The following is a 22,797-nucleotide window of genomic DNA, read 5'->3' as shown; positions in this document are numbered from 1 at the left end:
GAGAGAAAATAAAATTATATCATGGATTCAATTCCTAGCTCTAATATTCTGGGAGGTTTCAGAGAACCTCCTAGTTAGTCTACTTAGAATTCTCAATTCTCTTGTACGCTATTTCGCTTCTCAAGGGCATTTTTAAGATAGGCTGGACTGGCCTAGAGTAGTGGTTTTCAACTTTCTTCGTTTCATGGCACACATAAACTAATTACTAAAATTCTGCAGCACACCAAAAATGTTATATTTTTTGCCAATCTGACAAAAATAATAGGTATAGTTTTGATTCATTCACACTGTATGGCTATTGTTGTATTGGTTGTTGTAATTTTTTAATTTGGCAATCTAAGGGAAAAGAGGTCAGTGACCCTGACTAAACATTCATCTATTGCATGTTTTAAAAATTCTTGCGGCACACTGGTTGAAATTCACTGGCCTAGAGGAAAGTGACATGTTTCAGCAAGAGAATTAAATGGGAAGTCACACAATTTTTTTTAAAGAATTTTAATTTACCACAAGTATAAAAATAATGACTACAGATACCTTTCCATTAGTTAAATTATTGAATAAATGTAATCTCTCTACGCCTCATTTTCATCATTTGTAGGCTGTAGATAATATCTCTCATTGCATACTGTGAGGGTTACATGATTATAAGTTATTTGTCAAATGTTTTCTAAGTTATAACTAATAATATTTCTTCCCATTTTGTACATGTGAAAACTGGATTCTTGTTCGTATCTCCAAACTTTACTTGTTGGTCCTATTTCAGTAATCACTTTTCCTATGTTGATTAATCTTCCGTTAAAAGCTTGAATTGGCACAGCATTGTTTTCTGAGACAGTTCATACATCCAGGATGATCCCTGGAGACTGTGAATGGGTACTGTGTTAGGTGGGAAGAGTTCAATAATCAAAAGAACATGTTTCTGTGTTTTATATTTATAAAACAAGTCGCAGCCCTTGCTTTGAATGTTTACAGTCACATTTCCAGGCGGGTATTTGAATCGAGGATTCGCGTCCAAAGGCTGCTAAGGACGCAGGGAAAACTCAATTGTGTCCAGGACCAGCGCAGAGGCGCGAGAGAGACCGGCCAATCCGAGTTCAGGCTGAGGACCGGTCCCGCCCTCTTCTGTAGAGCACCGCCTCTTTTCCGTCCCGCTCTCAGCGAGTGGAGGTGTGCAGTTGGCTCCTCCAGCCCCCGCCTCTAAGTGACAGGACCCTGTACAGCATCACTTCTAGCCGGTCACGAAGTTTGTCGGTCCTTGCCTTGGCTGAGCTGAGGTGTGAGTGTGTGTGTGTGTGTGTGTCCGGAGAGGGTTACTTCTGGGAGGCCGGGGAGGCCCTTCCCGGGAAGCTGGGGATCCGGGAATGAAGGCGGGCGCACTTCCTTACCGTGTCCCCAGAGCGTTTTGGAAACGATCTTTCCGCTCCGGGGAACGGCACTTGGGCGTGCTGGGTTGAGGGAGGCTCTGGAAGAGGGGGAACCCAGGCCCTGGGAAATTCCGTAGGTATGGTAATGACTTAAGGACGCCTTCCCGCGAAAAGGTGCTCACGGTGGGGGTGGGGACTACCCTGTTCGGGCTTCGCTCTGGGTGTGGGCGTGAACGCCACGGTTGCTAAGGAACGCGTGGTTTCCGCTCTGCCACGGTGTCGGGGGGAGGTGGCTGGGCCCTGGAAACCTATCCCCGCCCACCTCCCCTAGGCCTTCAACTAGGGATTGGTCCCTTTGTGTTGTCAGTTTATTCGCGTCCGTTCATTTCATTCTTCAGTTCAGTGGTTGTGTAGTTCCCGCTCAGCCCCTTCATCTACCATTTTATGACTCTACACACTTTCCCCTACTTTCCTTTCTTAATCTTCAGTTATCTGCAGACTAAAACATTTGTGAAGAAGAGCTTTAGGCAGCATGAGGTGGTTTTATTAGGGGTGGATGGAAGGAGGGTTTCTTAGTGCTTGATGAATCACTGAACCCACAAGGATGTCCACGTGGATGACTAGGAATAGGGGCATCTGGTTTCTTCCATGTGGAATTCTTTTCTTGGCTGCTGCCTGTTTGATCTCAAGGAGCTTCTCAGGAAGTTGAGGCAATTCATTATTGGACAATATATTTATGATCTCCCTTTCAGATCCCACTGGAGAGGGGTGATACTAGCATATAAATCCCCTTTTTGCTTCATTCGCCCATAGTAAATAATTAACTATGAGATGGTAACCACAAATAACTATTTTAAATTTCTTCTTTGCTCATATCAGGCGTTCCCCAGTGACTCAGCAGAATAAACATTCCAGAGAGAAAACAAAGGAGCTAAAAGTCTGCTTTTACTTCCCTTCTGCAAGGTGTACTGTATAGGTCTCTAAGAAGGAAGCTTTTATAGCCTGTTAAAACTGGGAAGAACCTTGGCCTAGAAATCAGGAAACTTGCAGGATTAGGGAATGTTTGCCCTTAGGCAAACCTCATAACTGTTATTTATAAAGTGGGGATACTTTTGTTCCTAAAAAGTAAGGAGGATGATTGATTGTGAAAGTATTTTTAAAATAATGATCTACACAGATGTAAAGTGTTATTGATTACAGTTTTCATCTCTTGTCTATGTGATCTGAATTTGTAAACATATGTAATTATGATTAATCAGTTTAAAATATATTCAGACTTATAATTTCTCTTTTATCTTTGGGTTATTAAGAAATGGGGAAGAAACCCATTCTTCTCTCCATTATTGATTAGTTCTGGTTAGGTGAACCAGGAATGTCATGCATGACACTTTTTTTCCCCCTGACATTACTAGGTTTTTTCAAGATTATATATATCCTGAAAGGATTGGGAAAGATTACCTCGTAATCCAATGATGAATATCTTTTTGGTAACATATACCACTCTAAGAGGCCAAGGAAAGCTATTGACTCTCCTCCTAGAAAAAGACAAATTTGAAGCATAAGTGGACGCTAGATTAAGAACATGTGTTTTTGATCAACTTCTTAAGTAAAAAGGAAATTACTCTTTCCCTTTGCCTCATCCCACAGAGAGACTGGGTAACTGATACCCAAAGCTACATAGCTGGGGAGCAGAGTTGGATATTCTTTCTTCCACAGTGCATCTTACTATAGCTCACCTTAGTTCAGGGTCTTCAGCCAATCCCCAGTCCTTTTTCTTTTTCTTTTTTTTTTTTTAACATTTAACAGGAACTGTCATTGCTCAATAAATTTTTGCTGTCTTTCAACACCATGTCAGCCGTATTTTATTCCAAATCCCTTTGATCATTCTCTTAAATCATATTTCTGTATTTGAGGAAGTGAAGAGAATTTATCAAATATTTTGGGAAAATATTAAATTGTATTTTTGAAGTAAACATTAAATACATAAATTTTCTCTTTGGGTTCCATTCTGGACAAAGAAAAAAAATACCACTGGAATATGATTAACTGACTCCTAAAACTCTTCTTAAACTTATGTGAACAACCTTTTATAACATTTTAATTTCCTGTGGCTAAAAAATACTGTGGTTGGTTCCACTCTGGCTGTTTTCCTGATTTCTGTATTAAAATAAAAGGCTATGAATAGAGGCCCCTCTGCCTCCAAACAGTTTCCTTTATCTAGCTTTATCAATAAAAGTGGCTATCAGTAGTGGATATTGTCATCAGATATGGAAAACAATGAAGAGGGAAAGGTATATGGCTTTTGTAATAAACACAAGAGTATATAGGAGTACCTGTTGTTTCTTTACCACTTACAATTTTATTCAAACTGTTTAGTATGTTAAAAGATAAATATTAAAATGTTTGAGAGTTTATTTGAGTAAAAATTGATATGAATTGGACAGCATTCAATCCAGCAGATGGGAAGGAGCTCAACTTTTAGGCAGAAGGGAGTGGGAATGAGGAATTTATACTGGCAAAAAAAAAAACAACCAAAACCGGTTGATTATTGTGGGTTTCCTTTAGAGGACGGCAGGGGTCTATCCGGCAGATTACCTAGCTAGTTAGTGCTGATCAGGTGATTCCTGATAGACTGGTTTAAGATTCCAGTTCTGGAAGAGCTGAAATTGTAATTAAGCCTTGGTTTGGTGATATGGGGCTGAGCATAAGCAACTCCATTTTGGGCCTGTTGTCTTGTTTTTAATAAGTATTTAACTATCCCTTTCTTTATCACTTTTTTCGGATGGGAATTTATAATTTTAAAAAGAACCTCCCAATTCCTGATTCTATTTTGTCTGTTCCCAAGAGGTCCATTCTGTTTCTTTTCTCTCCAATATTCCCCTCCTCCTGCATACACACATTTAGTAAACACTGGACAGTGTAGAAATGATCTATACAGTTTCATTTCTAATAGAGAACTGGAATAAGGACAGATAGATTAGAGAATTACAGTTTTTAGGGGATTAGTAAATAATAGTTCTTTCCTTCTCTTGGGTTTGTAGACAGACAGCTGGAGTTTGCAATATATGTTTTGTTATTAAAGAGCTGATTGGACATAGTGCTTGAGAGAGGAGACCTTAAACGAGTACTAGTACCTCCTGCCCCCTGCTACTTCCACTCCCTTTCTCAGAACCTAGATTTTAGTCCAGAGTTATCACTCTGCATGGTCCAGGACAGAGAGAGAGTGAAAGAGGGCAAACCTTTTACTGTTCACAGGTTTATAATAGGTTATCTCTACCCATTAGAACAATATGGACCAATGGATTTCTTCTACTGATCAGATCATTTTCCTTATTGTGAAGCTGTGAATAAGGAGTGCAAAATCAGGACAGTTAATCTAGTACTCTGGTTTTTCATCCTGGGTGATACCTATGGGCCATTTGAAATATATGGAGATGACTTTAAATTATTACAATATCTTTAAAAAACTACTGGTTTGCAGACCCTACAGTTTAGGCATGCTAAATGTTGTGTAATGTAGAGGTCCACCAGCTTAAAGAATTTCCTTCTACTTCAAGGTCAAAAACATCTCCATTGAGGACCACAGTTCCAGTGGAAGTTCCTTCATGTAAAAACATGAGGCTAATCTTTCCCCCTAGTCTTTGTTCATATGTATCCATGTTTTTCATATCAATAGATTTGGCTGTAAGTGTAAAGGTCTTAATGAAAATTAGAATATAGTTATTTTTGGTATTCTTTCAGAATGACTAAAATGATAGTAATGGAAAAGAGTGGTACATATTTTATCATATTTGATATTCTCAGGACATTTCTTGCTTGACAGATAAGGATCATAGAGTCTGTGAGCCAAACCTTTTTATACAATACATATTACATACATTTAATCCTTTCTTATATGGTAGAAATGTTAAGTTTCTTTGCAGTAATACAGTGGGATAGATGTATGTTGTGGGGAAAAAGAAAAGGTGATTTCTTAGCTTACCTCTTTTGCAATGTTAAACAATAGAAAGGTAATAGTCTATACTGAGAGGTTTAACAAACACTGTTTTCTTGAATCAGAAGGTGGAGACAGTTTCATAAATGAGAGAATCTTGTCGTTTTCATGGTTTTCAAGCCACTGAACATCAACAGTGACAACATGAATAAAAAAGTTTAGTTCTTCTATAGTAGTGTTATGTGGTGACATAGTTGCAAAAATAACAGACCAATTAGACTGAACAACTTAAAATTTAGGCAAAGACAGAAGGGAGATGGCTTAATCCAAAGAGTATTTTTACATACTTTGAATATTAAAAATATTTATATATCACATGATGTAGAAAAGTAAATTATGTTGATACTTGTGGCAAAGTCCTTATTGTGTATTACAGTTTATTACCTATACCTGGTAGAAGATACACTGGACTGAAAGTTTTAGACTTGGCTCCAACACAGATATATCATTTGTTGGGTTTTATAATGATTCCAGGCATCAAGTTCTTTCCTTATGCATGAAGAGAGTTGATTTGTGATTTGCTACCATTTTTTTTCTGAAGAATATGCTTGCGTATTTTAGTATGTTCTTGCTATTCACAGTGTTTCAATAAAGCACTGAATCTCTCTGAGCAAGGTATATCACTTTTTGCAGATGGGAAGTTATAATTTTCAAAAGAACTGCCCAATATTTGATTCTATTTGTTTCCTAGAGGTCCATTCTGTCTCTTCTCAATAACACCCCTTCCCCACCCCATGCATACACACATTTGGTAAACACTGGACTATGTAGAAATGATCTATACAGTCTCTTTCAATGCAAAAATGTTCTGGACAGAAAAAACAAATCCCCATAACCAAAGGAAATGAAATCAGCAGATGACTCAGAGACATACCTGTGAAACTCTAAGAAGTTTAAGTTAAGAAAAATATTTAAGAAAATTCTTCATCAAACACATACAAGACTGCATGCCCTCTGTGGGTAGAACTCCATATATAAAGAACAGACAATGATTAAGTGACTAGGAAGATAGTAAGGTAAAACAAGATGACAAAAAAACCTAAAATTATGAGAATTGGATTAGTTTTATATTCCTGCTGTAACAGCCACAAATTTAGGGACTTAAAACAACATGAAATCATTATCTAATAGTTCTGTACTTCAGAAGTCTGGCATAGTTCTCATGGGGATAAAAACATGGTATCTGTAGGGCTGCATTCCTTTCTGGAGGTTCTGCGATGCAATGTATGTCCTTGCCTTTTCCATCTCTGGAGGCCGCCCATATTCCTTGGTTTATGGTTCCCACCCTTCATCTCAAAAGCCAGCAACAGTGCATCTCTCTGACTCTCATTTGTAGACAAATCCTCTTTTGTCCACAGCTAGGAAAAGTTATATACTTTTAAAGACCCACTGGATAATACAGAATAATCTCTCCATTTAAAGGTTTTTCACTTAATTACTTTTGCAAAGTCCCTTTTGCCATGTAAGTTTACATTTTCATAGGTTCCGGGAATTAGGGCTTTGACACATTTGAGGGAGCGGCATTATTCTGTGTACCACAATATCATATCATAAATCCACATTTGGTGCAGTAAAGAGCAGAATTGATATCACTGCAGAAAATTTAATTGGTGTGGAAAATAGACATGAAAAGTTCTAGCTTCTTGAACAAATGATATATGGAGGAAAAAAGAATGAAGTTCACTATATGAATATTTGGAGTTTCTGTGGAAAAGACTGTAATATACATAATTGTCCCTAAGAAGAAAATAGCATTTGGAAAAAAGTAATAGGTAACATGAAATAAAACATTCTGAGCTGAAAAGACCTATCAATGCAGAAAGAACTTTTCTTATATGAGACATAACAGCCCAAAAAGACCCAGTATCAAAAAGTTTTCAAAAAAAGATGATAAAAAATCCTTTAAAAACCTAGAAAGAGAAAAACGGCACATCACTATCAGGAAACAAAAATTAAGCTGATATCAGACTTTATTTTTTTTTCTGTAGAATTAAATATCAGAAGACAACAGAGCAACATTTTTAGGGCTAAGTTTTTTTTTCATGCAGTTTGTATTTCTGTTGTGAGGGTAATAGAAAATGACTCTGAAGAATATAACAGACAACTACATCCTGGTTGCTTTTGGGGAAAAAAATTAAAACACAATTAAGACATAAAACAATGATTAAAAGATGATACAATATAAACACAAAAGCCAAGGTTTATAGATTTATACAATTAATGGTATATTCTAGAGTTCTAGGATATAGAGAAAGCTCTAAGTATTATGTTAAATCTAGTTAAAAGTTGACTGCAAATGTAATAAACTGCTTGCAAGAGAAGATGTATAATGTAAAAATTCAATAACAATACTCTAGATTTTAGAGTAAACTTTTGTTATCTTCTGATTTATTTATGACAAAGATAAAACCTGGTAATTCAAGAATAAGGATAGATTTAAAAATATACCTAAACCATTAATTGGCAAATTGTGACAGATGCCCACCTTAATCTGTCTCACTGCCTGTTTTTGTATGACCCACTAAGAATAGATTTTGCATTTTTAAATAGTTGAAAAAATTAAAACAGTGTTTTGTGATGTGACTATTGTATGAAATTCAGATTTTATTGTTTATAAATAAAGTTTTATTAGAACACATTTGCAATCATGTGTTTATATATTTGTCTTTGACTACTTTTGAACTAAAAACAGCTATGTTGAGTAGTTGCAACAAAAATGCAGTTTTGGTGCTCTCCTGCTATGCATTGCTCCTCAGAGCACCGCAAATCGCAGTGACACAGCTATATCTTGATTTTGGTTTTTGACTCAGAAAGCCTAAGATATTTATGATTTGGCCCCTTACAGAAGAATTCTATATCTCATGACCTGGACTATAAATTGTAGTGTGTAACACTGAGCTTTTTAATTCAAAGGACTCAAAGTTATTCAGTTATTGCACTTTGATGTTCTGCTTACTCCAGCATCTCTTTGGTCTCATATGGACCGGAATCAAAAACAAGAATCTATTATTCTTAACATTTATAATTCATTTTCCATCTTTACCTTAAATGAAAGAAGTTTTTTGTAAAGATTTTAGAATTTTATTTCCAAAGACAAAAATCAGTCAATATTGTAATATTGTAAGAAATAATGGTGACTTTACCAGTGTACACCAAAATTCTGTGCTTGTAGACATAAATGCACAGTATGTAATAAGTGATTTATATGCCAATCAATTCATCAATAAAGATTTGCTTGGCGGGCATAGGTGATTAAAAAGAGGAAGTGGAATTGAAATGAGGTCTTGAAGGATGCCTGTGAATTCAAGCTCTTGAGACAAGGAGAGCAAGATTTGTAAAGCCGCTAAATTGCAAGTAGGATCATGTGATTGGGAAATGAAAGAAGTTCAGTGGCTAGAACCTAATTTGGAGAAAAGGGGCTGGAGTTGAGGCAATAAAGGCCTGCTGGACCAGACTGAGAAGTCTGTTATGCCATAGAAAGCAATTTTCATCTTGTGGACAATGAGGATCCATTTTAGGTTTTTAAACTGTAGAACATGATCAGATTCATATTTTAGAATAATGGTTTTTATACTATTTTTCATAGACAGCAAACAATAAAATTCTTTAATGCTATGACTATGCTTGAACAGAATAGAAGTTGCCTTGGCTTATACCCACTTAGGTCCTATTTATAACAAATGTTTCCTTGAAGGAGGAAATATAAACAATCCCCTACTTATCCTAGAAACTTAGGTGAGCAGGCTCTTACATAAACTGAAGTCATTTAAAATTTTCAAAAGACTAAGAAGTTACCTGTAAAGTAAAAGGGTAATCCTCCTGGCTTCTGAGTACATAAAACTGCTCTAAGACACTATACCTCTTTTATATGTGGCTTATTAAAATTTTATGGGAACTTGAGATGATGGAAGTTTGGTTATGGACAACTTGAACATACTTGAATTTTCTTTTCTTAGATATTAAAAAAAAACTATTTAATGCTTAGCATTCTTCTAAGAAAATTAGCATATTTGTTTTGAATGCCTGTATCTAATTTGACTAAAAGTGTATTCTATTTTAAATCTTGATTTAGATATATAGTGAAAATAGTTTCCCAGATAATATTGTCTCACATTTATATAAACCTCTATATTTAAAACATTTTCATAAATGATCTCATTTCATCTTTACAGTAATCTCTTTGATATGTATAAAATGATTATTTTTTTTCCATTTTATAGACATAAAGTCTAACCTCAGCTGGCTGATCTGAACACATTCTTCCTTGTAGAGGAAAGTGAGTGAGCTCTGTGATTAGATAGGTTTGAGGTCAAATTGCTGCTGTTTTTCCACATTAAATGTGCATGGTTGGAAAAATCAGTTAATTATTAGAAAACTCAGTTTTCTCCAGTTGGGATTCATTGTAGATGGGGCATTACCTTTCTTTAATCTAAAACTTCCAGGATACATCTGGCCCAAACATTTTAAATAAGGACTGTAGATGCAAATTATTATGACATTTTAATAATAGCCGTATTGAGACATAATTCAAACCATAAAATTTATTAAAGTGTGCAATTCAGTGGTTTTTAGCATATTCACAGAGCTGTGCAATTATCACCAGTACCTGATTTTAGAATATGTTTATCACTTCAGAAAGAAACTGCGCACCCATTAGTAGCCACTCCCTGTCTCTTCTACCCCTACCCTTAGCCTTAAGCAACCATTAATCTATTATCTGTCTCTATAGATTTTCCTACGCTGGACATGTCATATAAAGAGAACTGTAGAATGTTGCATTAAATGGACTTTTGTAACTGGCTTCTTTCACTTAACATAATGTTTTCAAAGTTCATTCATGCCGTAATGTGTATTGATATATTATTCCTTTTCATGGCTAAATAATATTTTATTATAAGGATATACTAGGTTTATCTGTTCATCATGGATTTTTTTCCACTTTTTGGCTATAAGAAAGATGCTGTTAAGAACATTTGTGTGTATATCTTTTTATGGACACATGTTTCCATTTTTCTCGAGTATATATCTGGGAGTGGAATTGCTAGGTCATATGGTCATTCTATGTTGGCATTTTTGGAGGCACTGCCAATCTGTTTTCTAAAATGGCTGTACCATTTTACATTCCCACCAACCATGTATGAAGGTTCCAGTTTTCCATACTCTCACCCAACACTTCTTTCTGTCTGTTTTTTGGTACAGCTATCCTGGTAGATGTGAATTGGTTTCTTGTGGTAGTTTTGATTTGAACTCCCTACTGACTGATGATATTGAGCATCTTTTAATGTGCTAATTAGCAGTTTGTGTTTCTAAGAAATGTCTGTTTAGATCCTTTGCCCATTTTTTCCATTGGGTTCTTTGTATTTTTACCGTTGAGTTGTGAGAATTCTTCATATATTCTGGATAGCCTTATCAGATCTATGATTTAAAAATATTTTCTCCCATCCTGTGGCTTGTCTTTTTCTCCCTTTATCATGTATGTTAGAGCACATAAAAGTTTTTTTTTCACTTTGATGAAGTTCACTTTATCTAGTCTTTAATTTTGTTACTTTTGCTTTTGGTGTTATATCTAATGATTACCTAAGTGAAGGTCATGAAGTTTTACTCCTGTATTTGCTTCTGAGCATTTCATAGTGTCAGCCTTTACATCTAGGTCTTTGATTTTTCTGAGTTAATTTTTGTAGATGGTGTAAAGTAGTAGTTCAACTTTATTCTTTGCAGCAACATTTTAAAAAGAAGACTGTGCTTCCATATGATGATGCTTGACCTGGATTATTATCACTATTTAAAATTAGCCAACACATTGTAAACTGTTTTTTAATAGTATGATTAGAATTAGTGAAACTTGTGTTTTCAAATATTTGGGTTAGGTTTTGAGTTGGTATTATTATTATTATTATTTAGTGTTTGGAACCATTTAAATTTGATACTCTTATCTATATGAAAGCAATGGTAGCATAAAACTAGAGACAAGTTCAGTAGCTGGCACATAAAAGTTATTTAGTAAACATTCATTAAACAAGAATAAATAAATTATACATTATTTTCTTTGTTGCTTTTTTTTATTGTTCAGTTACAGTTGTCCCCATTCCCCCCCCTTACCCTTCTCTGCACTGTCCACCCCCACCTCCCGCATTCAATCCACCCCCTCCCCGCCTCTGTTGTCTTTGTCCGCAGGTCCTTCATACATGCTCTTTGATAACCCTTCCCATTCTTTGCCTGTTATACCCTTCCTGCCTCACTTCTGGTTACTGTCAGTTTTTTATTTCCATTTCTATGGTTATATTTTGCTTTCTTGTTTATTTTGGTGTTTAAGTTCCACTTATAGGTGAAATCATATAGTATTTGTCTTTCACCACCTGGCTTATTTCACTTAGCATAATGCTCTCCAGTTCCATCCATGCTGTCACAAAGGGTAGGAGCTCCTTCTCTCTTTCTGCTGTGTAGTATTCCATTGTGTAAATATACGATAGTTTTTTGATCCACTCATTTACTGATGGGCACTTACGTTGTTTCCACCACTTGGCTATTGTAAATTGTGCTGCTATGAACATTGGGGTGCATAGGTTCTTTTGAATTGTTTCAGGATTCTTAGGGTGTAATTGCAGCAGTGGAATTGCTGGGTCAAAAGGCAGTTCCATTTTCAGTTTTTTGAGGGAATTTCCACAGTGGATGCACCAGTCTGCATTCTTACCCACAGTATACTTGGATTCCCTTTTTCCCACAGCCTCACAGCACTTGTTGTTTGTTGACTAAGTTTAAAAAGTAACATATACTGAAAAGTTTATGGTTGGATATAGTTATTTTTATAGGTCAACTCTATATAAGTTGCAATATAGAAAGTAAATTTTTATTGGTTTCTTTACATTCATATTCAGCTGTAAAATACTGTGGAAGCAGCTTTCACTACTTTTCAGATGTTTGCTCTACAATGTACCATTCTTAAAGTGTAATTTGCAAAAATAACATTACTGTTTATTATAGTGGGAAGGCAGTCTTCATTTAAATAAATTTGGGACACCCTATGTCATGTAAATTTAAATAAGGTTTTCTATTGTAGAACTTCTCAAAGCCTTTTTATGAAAGTGTGTCCTGTGAAAACAGGGGCATAGTATACAACATTTTCCAAGTATATTTGGTCATAGGACTTAATTCAGTTGAACATAGAACAGAATTAGCAAACTTAAAAATACCTTTTGTAAAATGCTACCCCAGTGATTTTATTTTGTGGACAGTTAGGGAACTGCAGATTATCCATTTAATATTTATATTAAATTTTGAATTCCAGTAAGAAAAAGCAACTAAGACTATTATTACTGGTATCTGGAATTGAATATGCCAGGGATGCGAGCAGTTTCCTCAGTAAAAATCCTGCCTTTGGAAACACCCCTTGGCAGCTTTCCACTTGGCAGCTTTCCACAGTTCAGACCTGGCAGCGTCAAGGACACAGCGCAAGGTGTGTTTATTTGATTTAACATTCGGCAAAAGGTTTTTTGACTTGGGGTTTGTTTTCTTTCACTTTGTTTTTCTTGTTTTGGTTTGTTTGCTTCTGGCAATGAACTTGTGTTCAGAATGTTGTTCTTTCTTATGGAAAGCAGTATAACAATGTGGAAATGGTTGTACTTGTATTATTTTTTGGTAATTTGGTAAATGCAGGTAAATGAGACAATATCCATAGAGCTATAAATCTTTATCTGATTTATTTTTTTGTTTAGTATTATTAATTGTCTACTAGCATTCATTGATGCATTAATTACTTGATCTGTCTTGATGTTTGATACACCATGATCCTTTGGTACATTTTTATATTTGATAAATATATATTGATTATAATCAGTGTTCCTGCATAGTAGCTAATAAACAGATTAAGTTCTTCATAAAATACCAGTTATTCAATATTGTGTTTAATCTTTCTTGACTAATTGGTACATCTGTTTTTCACATGTATTGTGGGGAGCGGAAATATAATATGAAAGAATATGGGCCTCCATTACATGTCTGACCTTGTCTTCTACCGCCCCCTTCCATCCCTCACTCGGAATTCTTCAGTGGTTCTGTGTATTACTCAAGATAAAAGACAAAACTCTTAAACTGGCTTGTATGTAAGACCTGGCCCCTGGTTACCTCTCCAATCTCATTTTGAAGCACTCATTTGTTCATCTGTACAGGCTTTCCTGTTGTTCTTTGAGCGTACCAAGCATTCCCATCTCACAGTATTTGCCGTATTCTCTCTGCAGAGTTGCTCTTCTCAGATATTTGCATGGATAATTTACGTACTCACTTTGAGATTTTATAAAGAGGTCTCCTCTGGTATCCTATATTTTCTACTTAGCATTTATCACTATCTTATAAACTACATTTATTTTATATATATACTTATTTGTCTTGTTTATTGACATTGTTTGCAAGGATACTAGTTCCTAAGAGCTCAAGCAGGGTTTTTTGTTCGCTCTGATTTTACTCTGTCTTTAGCAACTAGAGTAGTTCCTGGGCCATGATTAGTGAGTGGATGAAATGAATGAATGAATGAATGAATGAGTGAACAGTTAATTCAGCACTTGCTGTGAGCTAGGCACTATGCTAAGTGATGAGGATACAGGGATGAAATATCAGTTCTTTTCCTCAGAACTACAGTTTGAAGGGAGATAGATAATTATAGCAGCCATCTTACTACAGTGTTGGGTTATGATAAGAGTATGAACAGAATGCTGTCGTCATTCGGAGAAGGAGCATTTGACTCAGACTGTCCTAGGCTTTTGCAAGGCTTCCTAAAAAAGGTAGCCCTTTGTATCCATCAGAAGAGCCTAGCTTGTGGTCTAGGAACCAACACGCCCAAATCTTGGCGTCTCAACACAACGAATGTTTATTTATCACACAGACTACATGTCCAAAATGGGCTGCGTAGGAACGCTTAGTGACCCATGTCATCGAAGGCTTTATCTGGAGGTACTTCCATTATCACTGCAGCAATGGGAAGAGAGAGTGGCTAATTAAGCACTGGCATTTCAAGTTTCATTGGTCAAAGCAAATTGCTTAATTTCAAATGAGGGACCTGGCAGCGCAATATTGCTTTCCATTCAGAGGGAAAGGAAAACATCCAGATACCTAAGTAGAATGACTGACTGACATACCTGTCTTTCTGCTGTTTTGAAGGAGTATAAGATATCCAGGTAAAGAAATATTTGAAAGCATTTCCAGAGAAAGAAAGAGCATGGGCAGTCAGTAAGCTGTTAAAGAAATAAAATTTTAGGGAACTGTGTGTGATTCAAAGTAGTTGGAGCACAGTGCGCGCGGGAGATGAAGGCAGGTGATTGGAGCGAGAAAGGGGTTAGATTATACCAAACTATGGAAATAGAACTCTGTCCTAAAGGATGTAGAGAAATATTAAGTGATATACTTTAGAGAATTTCTTGATTAAATTTTATTTATGAGAGATTATTCTGCAAGCGGTGTGGGGGATGGGCGTGACGGGAGGAATAACACCAATGATAATGCTAATACAGTAAGGCCGGTGAGACCCCTACAGAAGGGCAAAGATCTAGGAGATAAAGGAGGGGAACAGAAGGTAGGGAAAGTGTATCTGGATGGGGTGGGCTCCAGGGCAGAGTAGAAGCCTTAGCAGGAGGAGACAGGACACTGAAATCAAATCAGAGGTACTGACGTGGCAATGTTTGTGGCTGAACATGCTTGCGTGGATTTGTGTGTGTTTGGTACGTGCAAATGTGTGTGTTGGTATGTGTGGTGAGTCAGAAGAAGCTTGCAGTGTAAGCAATTCTTACATAATGATTTCTATTCTCTTTGTGACTTGGTAGACCAGCTCAGGTACCCAGACTAAAATGAAGGTGGGTTGAAGACTTCAGCAGAGCCCTGCCAGTTGGAATAACAATTGAGTCAAATGGGAGATACAGCTGACTTGGAGCAAAGAGGTTGCTGGGCAGTGTTATGTGCTTATAAAAAATTAGATTACACAGTTTACTGTAAAAATTGTGTTGGGAAGCTCATTTTTTTCTTTAAATTGTTTAGAGTTCAGCAATAATTCAAAAATATACACTTAGAAAAATTTTGCATATATTTTTTCCATTAGAGAGACTCGTTCATTAGATGTAATCTAATCCCAGCCCCCAAATTTGGGTTAATGTGATAATGAAGACCTAATTATTTCATAACGAAGGAAAATTTCTTTAAATTAGTGGCATAGTTACCCAGAGCTTTTATAAAATCATTTTTTATGATAGGCTTTTAAATAAAGTAGTATAATGTTACAGTCACATTTAATTTTCAAAAAGAAAATAGAAAAGTCATTGGAATATTTACGACATTTTTCTTAAAGCTTTTGGAAGACATTGTCAGGAATGTAGTGTACTTTAAAGGATATTTTAGAATTGTTTCTTGTTTTCCATTGTGTGTTAGGCTCAAGGTTATATTGAATGTTCAGGATTTTAAATTATTGCAAATTAAAAATTTGAGGCTTCAAGAACCAGTTTTATCTAATGTCAGACTCCTGCTGCTCTAGTAGGAACTGTGCTGACCTGCTCAGTGCATGTGGTGGGTATGTAAGAGAAATGGTGACATACAGACTTAGTTGAAATAGTATCAGAGCTTACAATTCCTGAGGAGATAATAACAAAGAATTGGTGGAAGTGTTGACCTAACAAGATTCTTTTCTTAGACTGGAGGATAATTTGGGACTCCTGACAAAGATTAGATATTCAGTTGTCAAATTTAAAAATGAGGACTAGTGCTTAAGCTTTTGTTTTGTTGTTGTTGTTCAGAAGCCTTCCATTTTAGAAGGTAAATACTTTTGAGTACTCGTTATGGATTTGTAGATATATATATTCCAACACTTACTGAAAACAAGACAATGCATCTTAAAAGTTACCTGAAGATACTTTTGTTCAGTCACTTAGCTGAGGATAGAGGGCCAAATAATAGCAGAAACTGTATATTTTATATGTAATTAAGTTATTTTAAGTTTAGTATGTTGCAAGGCCGTTTTTATATCTAAGAACCTTAAATATAAGGGAGTTCATTAACTTCTTTAATGAGTCTGACATCATCAAGTTCAGGTTATTTTTATCTAAAAACTATTTGGACTAAGTGTTTCTTCAACAGTACTTGATTAAGCCAACCTGATGTGACAATACTAAAAACATAGTATTTACTGTTTGGGAAACACCATGTTAAATAGTTAATAATTTAACCTTTAAATTATTTCAGTAATCATTTGTAAAATGGAAAAACGCTTAGCATGATTAACTAGTAAGTGACAGTTAACTGAAAGTTTGTCCTCTAAGATCAGGAACAGGACAAGGATGTCCACTCTCACCACTTTATTTTAAACATAGTACTGGAAATCTTAGCCAGAGCAATCAGGCAAGAGAAAAAAATAAAAAAAACATCCAAATTATGAGTGAAGAAGTAAAAGCATCACATTTTGCAGATGACAAGATTTTCTATATAGAAAACTCTAAATAATTCACCAAAAAAAAACCCTACTCAGTGTTAGAAAAAAATAAACAGGTAAAGTTGCAGAATACAAAATCAGTGGGCAAAAATCCTCTGCAGTCCTATATATTAACAATGAATTTTCAGAAAAAGAAATGAGAAAAACAGTTTTTTTTGCAATTTCAACAAAAAGAATAAAATACCTGGGAATCATGAAAAGTGCAAAGCATTACTAAAAGAGATTGATTCATAGATGGAGAACAGATGACAGCTAGTCGGGGGGTGGGGAAAGTTAGAGGGTGGAGGGACTGAGCAAAAAGGAAAAAGGACTCATGGACATAGTCAACAGTGTGGTGATTGTAGGGGGGTCGGGAGTATAAAGGGACTAAATAGTAATAAAAAAATATAATAAAGATTAAATTTAAAAAAGATTGAAAAAGACACAATGAAATGAATAGATATTCCATGTTTATAGATTGGAACAATCAACAGTTAAAATGTTACCCAAAGCAATATACAGATTCAATGCAATCCCCATCAGAATCCCAATGTCATTTTTTACAGAAAAAGAACAAAAAAACATCAGGTTTGTATGGAACCACAGGAGACTCCGTTTAGCCAAAGCAATCCTGAGAAAAAGAGAATGAAGCTGGAGGTATCACCGTCCCTGACTTCAAATTATACTACAAAGTGATAATAATCAGAACAGCATAGGATTGGTTAAAAAAAAAAAAAAAAAAGGACACACAGACCAATACACCAGAATTGTGAGCCCCAGAATAAATCCACATGTAAAAGGGAAAATAAATTTTGACAAAGGAGCCAAAAACATACAATGGAGGAAAAAAAGCCTCTTCAATAAATGGTGCTGGGAAAAGTGGAAAGCTACATGCAAAAGGTTGAAATTAGTCTGCAGTTTGTCCCCAAATACAAAAAATAACTCAAAAAGGATCAAAAGACCTAAGTAGCAAACCTGAAACAGTAAATTACATACAAGAAAACATAGGTACTAAACTTATGGACCTTGGTCTCAGAGATTTTGTGAATTTGACCCCAAAGGCAAAGCAAGTAAAGGCAAAAATAAATGAATGGGATTATGTCAAACTAAAAAGCTTCTGTACAACAAAAGAAAAGTCCATAAGAACAGAAAGGCAACCAACCTAATGGGAGGAGATAAAATCAAACAACAGCTCCAACAAGGAATTAATATCCAAAATATGTAAAGAACTCATACAACTCAACACCAAGCAAACAATCCAATTAAAAAATGGGCAGAGGACCTGAACAGACAATTCTCCCAGGGAGACATACAAATGCCCAGAGATATATGAAAAGATGTTCAACTTCACTAGCTATTAGGGAAATGCAAATTAAAACTACAGTGAGATACCACCTCACACCTGTTGGAATGGCCATGATCAACAAGACAAGACATAAGTGTTGGAAGAGGTTGTGGAGAAAAAGGAACCCTCATTCTCTGCTGGAGGAAATGCAAACTGGTACAGCTACTATGAAAAAGAGTATGGAGATTCCTCAAAAAATTAAGAATAGAGTTACTGTACTACCCAGCAAACCCTCTTCTTGGTATCTCCCCCCAAAATTTGGAAACATTTATTTGCAAATATATATGCAGCCCTATATTCATAGCAGCATTATTCACAGTGGCCAAGACATGGAAATGAGTGAAACGTGTCCTTCAGCAAATGATTGGATAAAGAAGATGTAGTACATATATACAATGGAATACTAATCAGTCATAAGAAAAGATGAAATACTGCCATTTGTGACAACATGGATAGATATTGAGAGTATCATGCTAAGCAAAATAGATCGGACAGAAAAAGTTCAGAACCATATAATTTTACTCATGTATTGGAAGGAACACAGAAAGCAACAAATTTATAAAGAAAAACAAGAACTCATAGACACAGACAACAATATGGTGGTTATTAGAAGGAAGGGGATGGGGTTAGTAAAGAGTAAAGACAGTCAAATATATGATGACAGAAGATGATTTGACATTGAGTGGAGGGCACACAATGCAATAAACAAATTATGTATCATAGAAATGAACACTTGAAACCTATATAATCTTATTGACCAATGTCACACCAATAAATTTAATTAAAAAAAGTGACAGAATCATAAAGGAAAAAATTAAAGTAGAGAAGAGTTAACACACTCTTTATCAGGATCATATTCTTATAAACAATAACATGGTAATATGTTAAAACTCAAATTATTTATATTTAAGTTTATATATTTAAGCATAACGTGGATGTTTTCAGTTAATATTACTATCTTATGGAGAATGTTTACTTAAAAATGTATATTGAAAACTATATGCCATTTTGTGTTGTTTGGATTCTTCAGTGAAGGAAACAAAGATCCCTGTTCTTGTGTTACTACATTCTAGTGGAGGGAAGTCACAAAATAAGCAATAGACTGAATTTAATATGAAAAAACTTTACTTTTAACATAATAGTTGACAGGTTCAAGATAAAAATAGTTTCTATTGTAACACTGGTAATCTAATTGTTCAGTCATATTGTAGTGCCTGCATCAGATCATAAAAAAATGAAATATTGATTACTGTAAAATGGTTATTTATTTTAAATAATTAATTTGATATTAAATATTATTGACCATTACTTTGAAGAAATCTCTTTTCTTCCCTCCTTACACACTGAAGATGCAGCATTCCAAGAAAGCAATTTAATGTCATTTATTATTTGTAATAGAACTTTTTAAAAAAATAATTACAGGCTTAGGGGGTCCATAGTTAAAACAGAATGAAAGTGAATTAAAAAACGTCTTAGGACATATTTTTCTTATGAAGGACCTATTTAAGTGCAGCCTTAGCCCTTGAAAATATCTTCAAATGCTCATGATTAAAGATTTAATTTTGTTCTTTTTGTTTGCAAGATAGAGGTGTGCCTTTGTGTGTGAGTGAGAAAAGGAGGAAAGGGGGAGAATAAAAATGAAAATGAGGATGAAATATGCCAGGACTCCGGAGCTACCTTTGTTTCAGTGGCTTTTCAGAGTCTTGCCTTTGTAATTGAGGGAATGGACTAAACATTTACATATATTATTAAGGTGGAGTACGTCACTTTTCTCTGTCTTAAATTTCTTTTACTTTACCTAAGCTATGTAAGTGTTACCATACTGGATATTTGTTTTTGTAGGTGTATCTAGTATACTAGTCTGAACCGCTCTACTTGGTAAACCCTCTTGCATTAATACATTTTGTGTGTGTGTGTGTGTGAATGCTTTTAGGAGTTAAATAATGGATACAGATAATGGATATAATTACTGAAGCTGTAATGATGTGGTACAGTAGAAAATTAAAATGTTCAATCACAAGTCATTAACAAAATGAAAAATATTTAAGGGCAAAAAAGAGAAAGGTTTTAAGATAAAATCCAAACTCAAGTATGAAAAAAGTCACTTTGTTGAGTGAGGCATAGGAATGATTTTTGTAGAGGATAAAATCTGTAGTAACAGAAGAGCACAGTTCTGTTAATAACTAGATTTTTGTACTTAAATAACATGAAAGTCTTTGAACAGGCTCTAAAAATATTTTCGAAAAAGTAAGGTAACAAAAGTATCACATGTAGTTAAAAAGTATACAGTAGTGTGTATGACACATTAAAGAGAAATTGTTCAATAGGATATTGTGACGAGGGCCAGTAATGTGAAGAAGTTGGAACACAGCATTCTTTTTGTTCTTTGTTAATTATTTCAGGCAGGTTTTCCATGGAATAAGAGTTGTTTACTTCCATAAAATCCCATTTTTTGATCTGAGCTAAACAGGGCAAGTTTAAAGGCAGGAGCTAGGGTCATTCATAGCCTTTCTACTACATTCATTTTTAAGAGCCTTATTTGAAACAGTGTTCTGGTTTATGATTTTCATATTTTTTCCCTTTTAAAAAAAGGCAGATGGTATGAAAACTGGACTCTGTTATTTAAAGAGAATGTTGATATTTATAACCAAGCTTATCTCCAGCAATTTTTGTTTTTTTGCAGCTGTTTTAGGTTAGAAGAAATATTATATTAATGTCATGGTTTGTTTTTCTTTCCATATTTGGGGAGGTGGAGATTTTGAGAATGTGAAAAAGTGATGCTTGATTTTAAATGTGAATACAATGTAAACTGTGATTTTTTTTTTTTTTGCTCCTATATGTGAATTTTTCTGTTTGTATGCTGTGGTTTCTCTGATCTATTTCCTAGATATATCACAATTGAGAAATAACTTACTCATCATTTTCATATTGTCACTGTATTCTAGGTATTGTGGTAGATTTTCATTAAGAGTTAGCCTATGCTAGCAAATAAACCACTTTTCAGTTTTTCATATTGATACTTCAGTCATTTTCATTCTGCCCAGAGCATCTTTTTCACTGGAAAATTAACTCTTTCTGTTCTCTTTAATAATTACATTATTAACTGTAAGATAGACTTTTTCTTTTTCTATTCTTTGCCTTTATTTTCAATTACAAATAATACTGTTTTTGTCTGGACATATTTTAGAAACTTTCTTTTACTATTTAATTTAAAATTAACTTATTTTATGCTCCAAACAATACATGGTGCTGTCCCTTTGGGCATAAGATAATACTAGAATGAATATTTGTTGCTGTATATACATATAACCTTGTATATATGTATAACCCTGTGCATATGTATTCTATATATATACATCATATAAACAATTTTCCATAGAGCATTTTTGTAATAAACATTGATTTTATTGATTTATCAATGAATGTGATTATTGGTTTATGTAGTGATAACATACGAGGTCTCTCTGGAAAAAATCCAACCATTTTTGATATAATGACAATGGTTTGAGTAACATCAACATAACCTGGCAACCAAGGAGAGTGGACTGGAATGCACATGTGTGAACAGTGACCACTTCACTGTACTAGTGAGTGGGGGCAGTAGAAGTCTTTGAATGAACATGTGTAGTGTGTAGCCATCACATTCAAAATGACTGAGCAAGTAGAGTAATGAATGAACATCAAATTTTGCCTTAAGCTTGAACAGTCTACTGCAGAAACTCTTTGGATGCTTCAGAAGGCCACAGCTTCTGGTGATTGGCACCTTCATCATGACAATGCGCCCACCAATGCATCATGGCTTGTGCAGATTTTTTTGGCGAAACATCAAATCACTCAGGTGAATCAGCCCCACTACCACCCAGATTTGGCACCCTGCACCTTCTGGCTTTTCCCCAAACTAAAGTCCCCTTTGAAAGGGAAGAGAGTTCAGACCATCGATGAGATTCAGGGAAATATGACAGGACAGTTGATGGTGATTGGGAGAACTGTGTGATGTCCCAGGTGCCTACTTTGAATGGGACTGAGGTGTCATTGCTCTATGTACAATGTTTCTTGCATCTTGTATCTTCTTCAGTAAATACCTCTATTTTTCATGTTACATGTCTAGATACTTTTGTACAGCTTGTTTATCAAATTATATGAAGCTTCACTATTTATGTAGAAATTACCTTCCTGAATATGTAATATACAAATATGATTGTCAGATTTGTATACTTTTCCTCTTTAATAATTGAAACCAAAACTTTTATTTAAAAGTTTTTATTGCCTCTTAGCACTCACATTTAAATTATTTACTTTGACATCATGAAGACTAGACTATTGCTTAAATCTGTGAAACCAGCCATTGCTAAGTAGCAAACTAATTATCTTGAGAGTTTCGGAATAAATCCTTTAAATTTCAATCTTCAATACACAAAATAATCACTATCTCTTTAGTCAGAGAATGTGAGTGTCTTTGTAGGTTTTATTAGTTTGGTTTATTCTCTGAGAACACAATGACCCAAAATTTATGGGACACGGTGAAAGCAGTCCTAAGAGAAAAATTCATAGCTTTACAGGCCTACCTCAAGGAAAAACAAAAATCTCAAACAATCTAACTATACACGTAAAAGGACTTGAGAAAGAATAACAAACAAAGCCCAACGGGAGTAGA

The 22,797-nt window shown here is 35.0% G+C and overlaps 1 protein-coding gene across 1 annotated transcript in view; it reads left to right on the top strand.

Annotated features, from left to right (window-relative positions):
- The first annotated feature begins 1,168 nt into the window (after positions 1-1,168).
- The window catches only part of TRIQK (triple QxxK/R motif containing), a 64,278-nt gene continuing 42,649 nt past the window's right edge, over positions 1,169-22,797 (top strand). The window contains exon 1 of the mRNA XM_054590054.1: positions 1,169-1,274. The gene's annotated coding sequence lies outside the window, so the exon portion shown is untranslated. The remainder of the gene's footprint in view (positions 1,275-22,797) is intronic.

Source organism: Pteronotus mesoamericanus, unplaced genomic scaffold, assembly GCF_021234165.1.
Source record: "Pteronotus mesoamericanus isolate MK-2021 breed Mesoamerican mustached bat unplaced genomic scaffold, CSHL_Meso_final scaffold_174, whole genome shotgun sequence".
NCBI lineage: Eukaryota > Metazoa > Chordata > Mammalia > Chiroptera > Mormoopidae > Pteronotus > Pteronotus mesoamericanus.
This window is presented reverse-complemented; position numbering and strand designations above follow the sequence as displayed.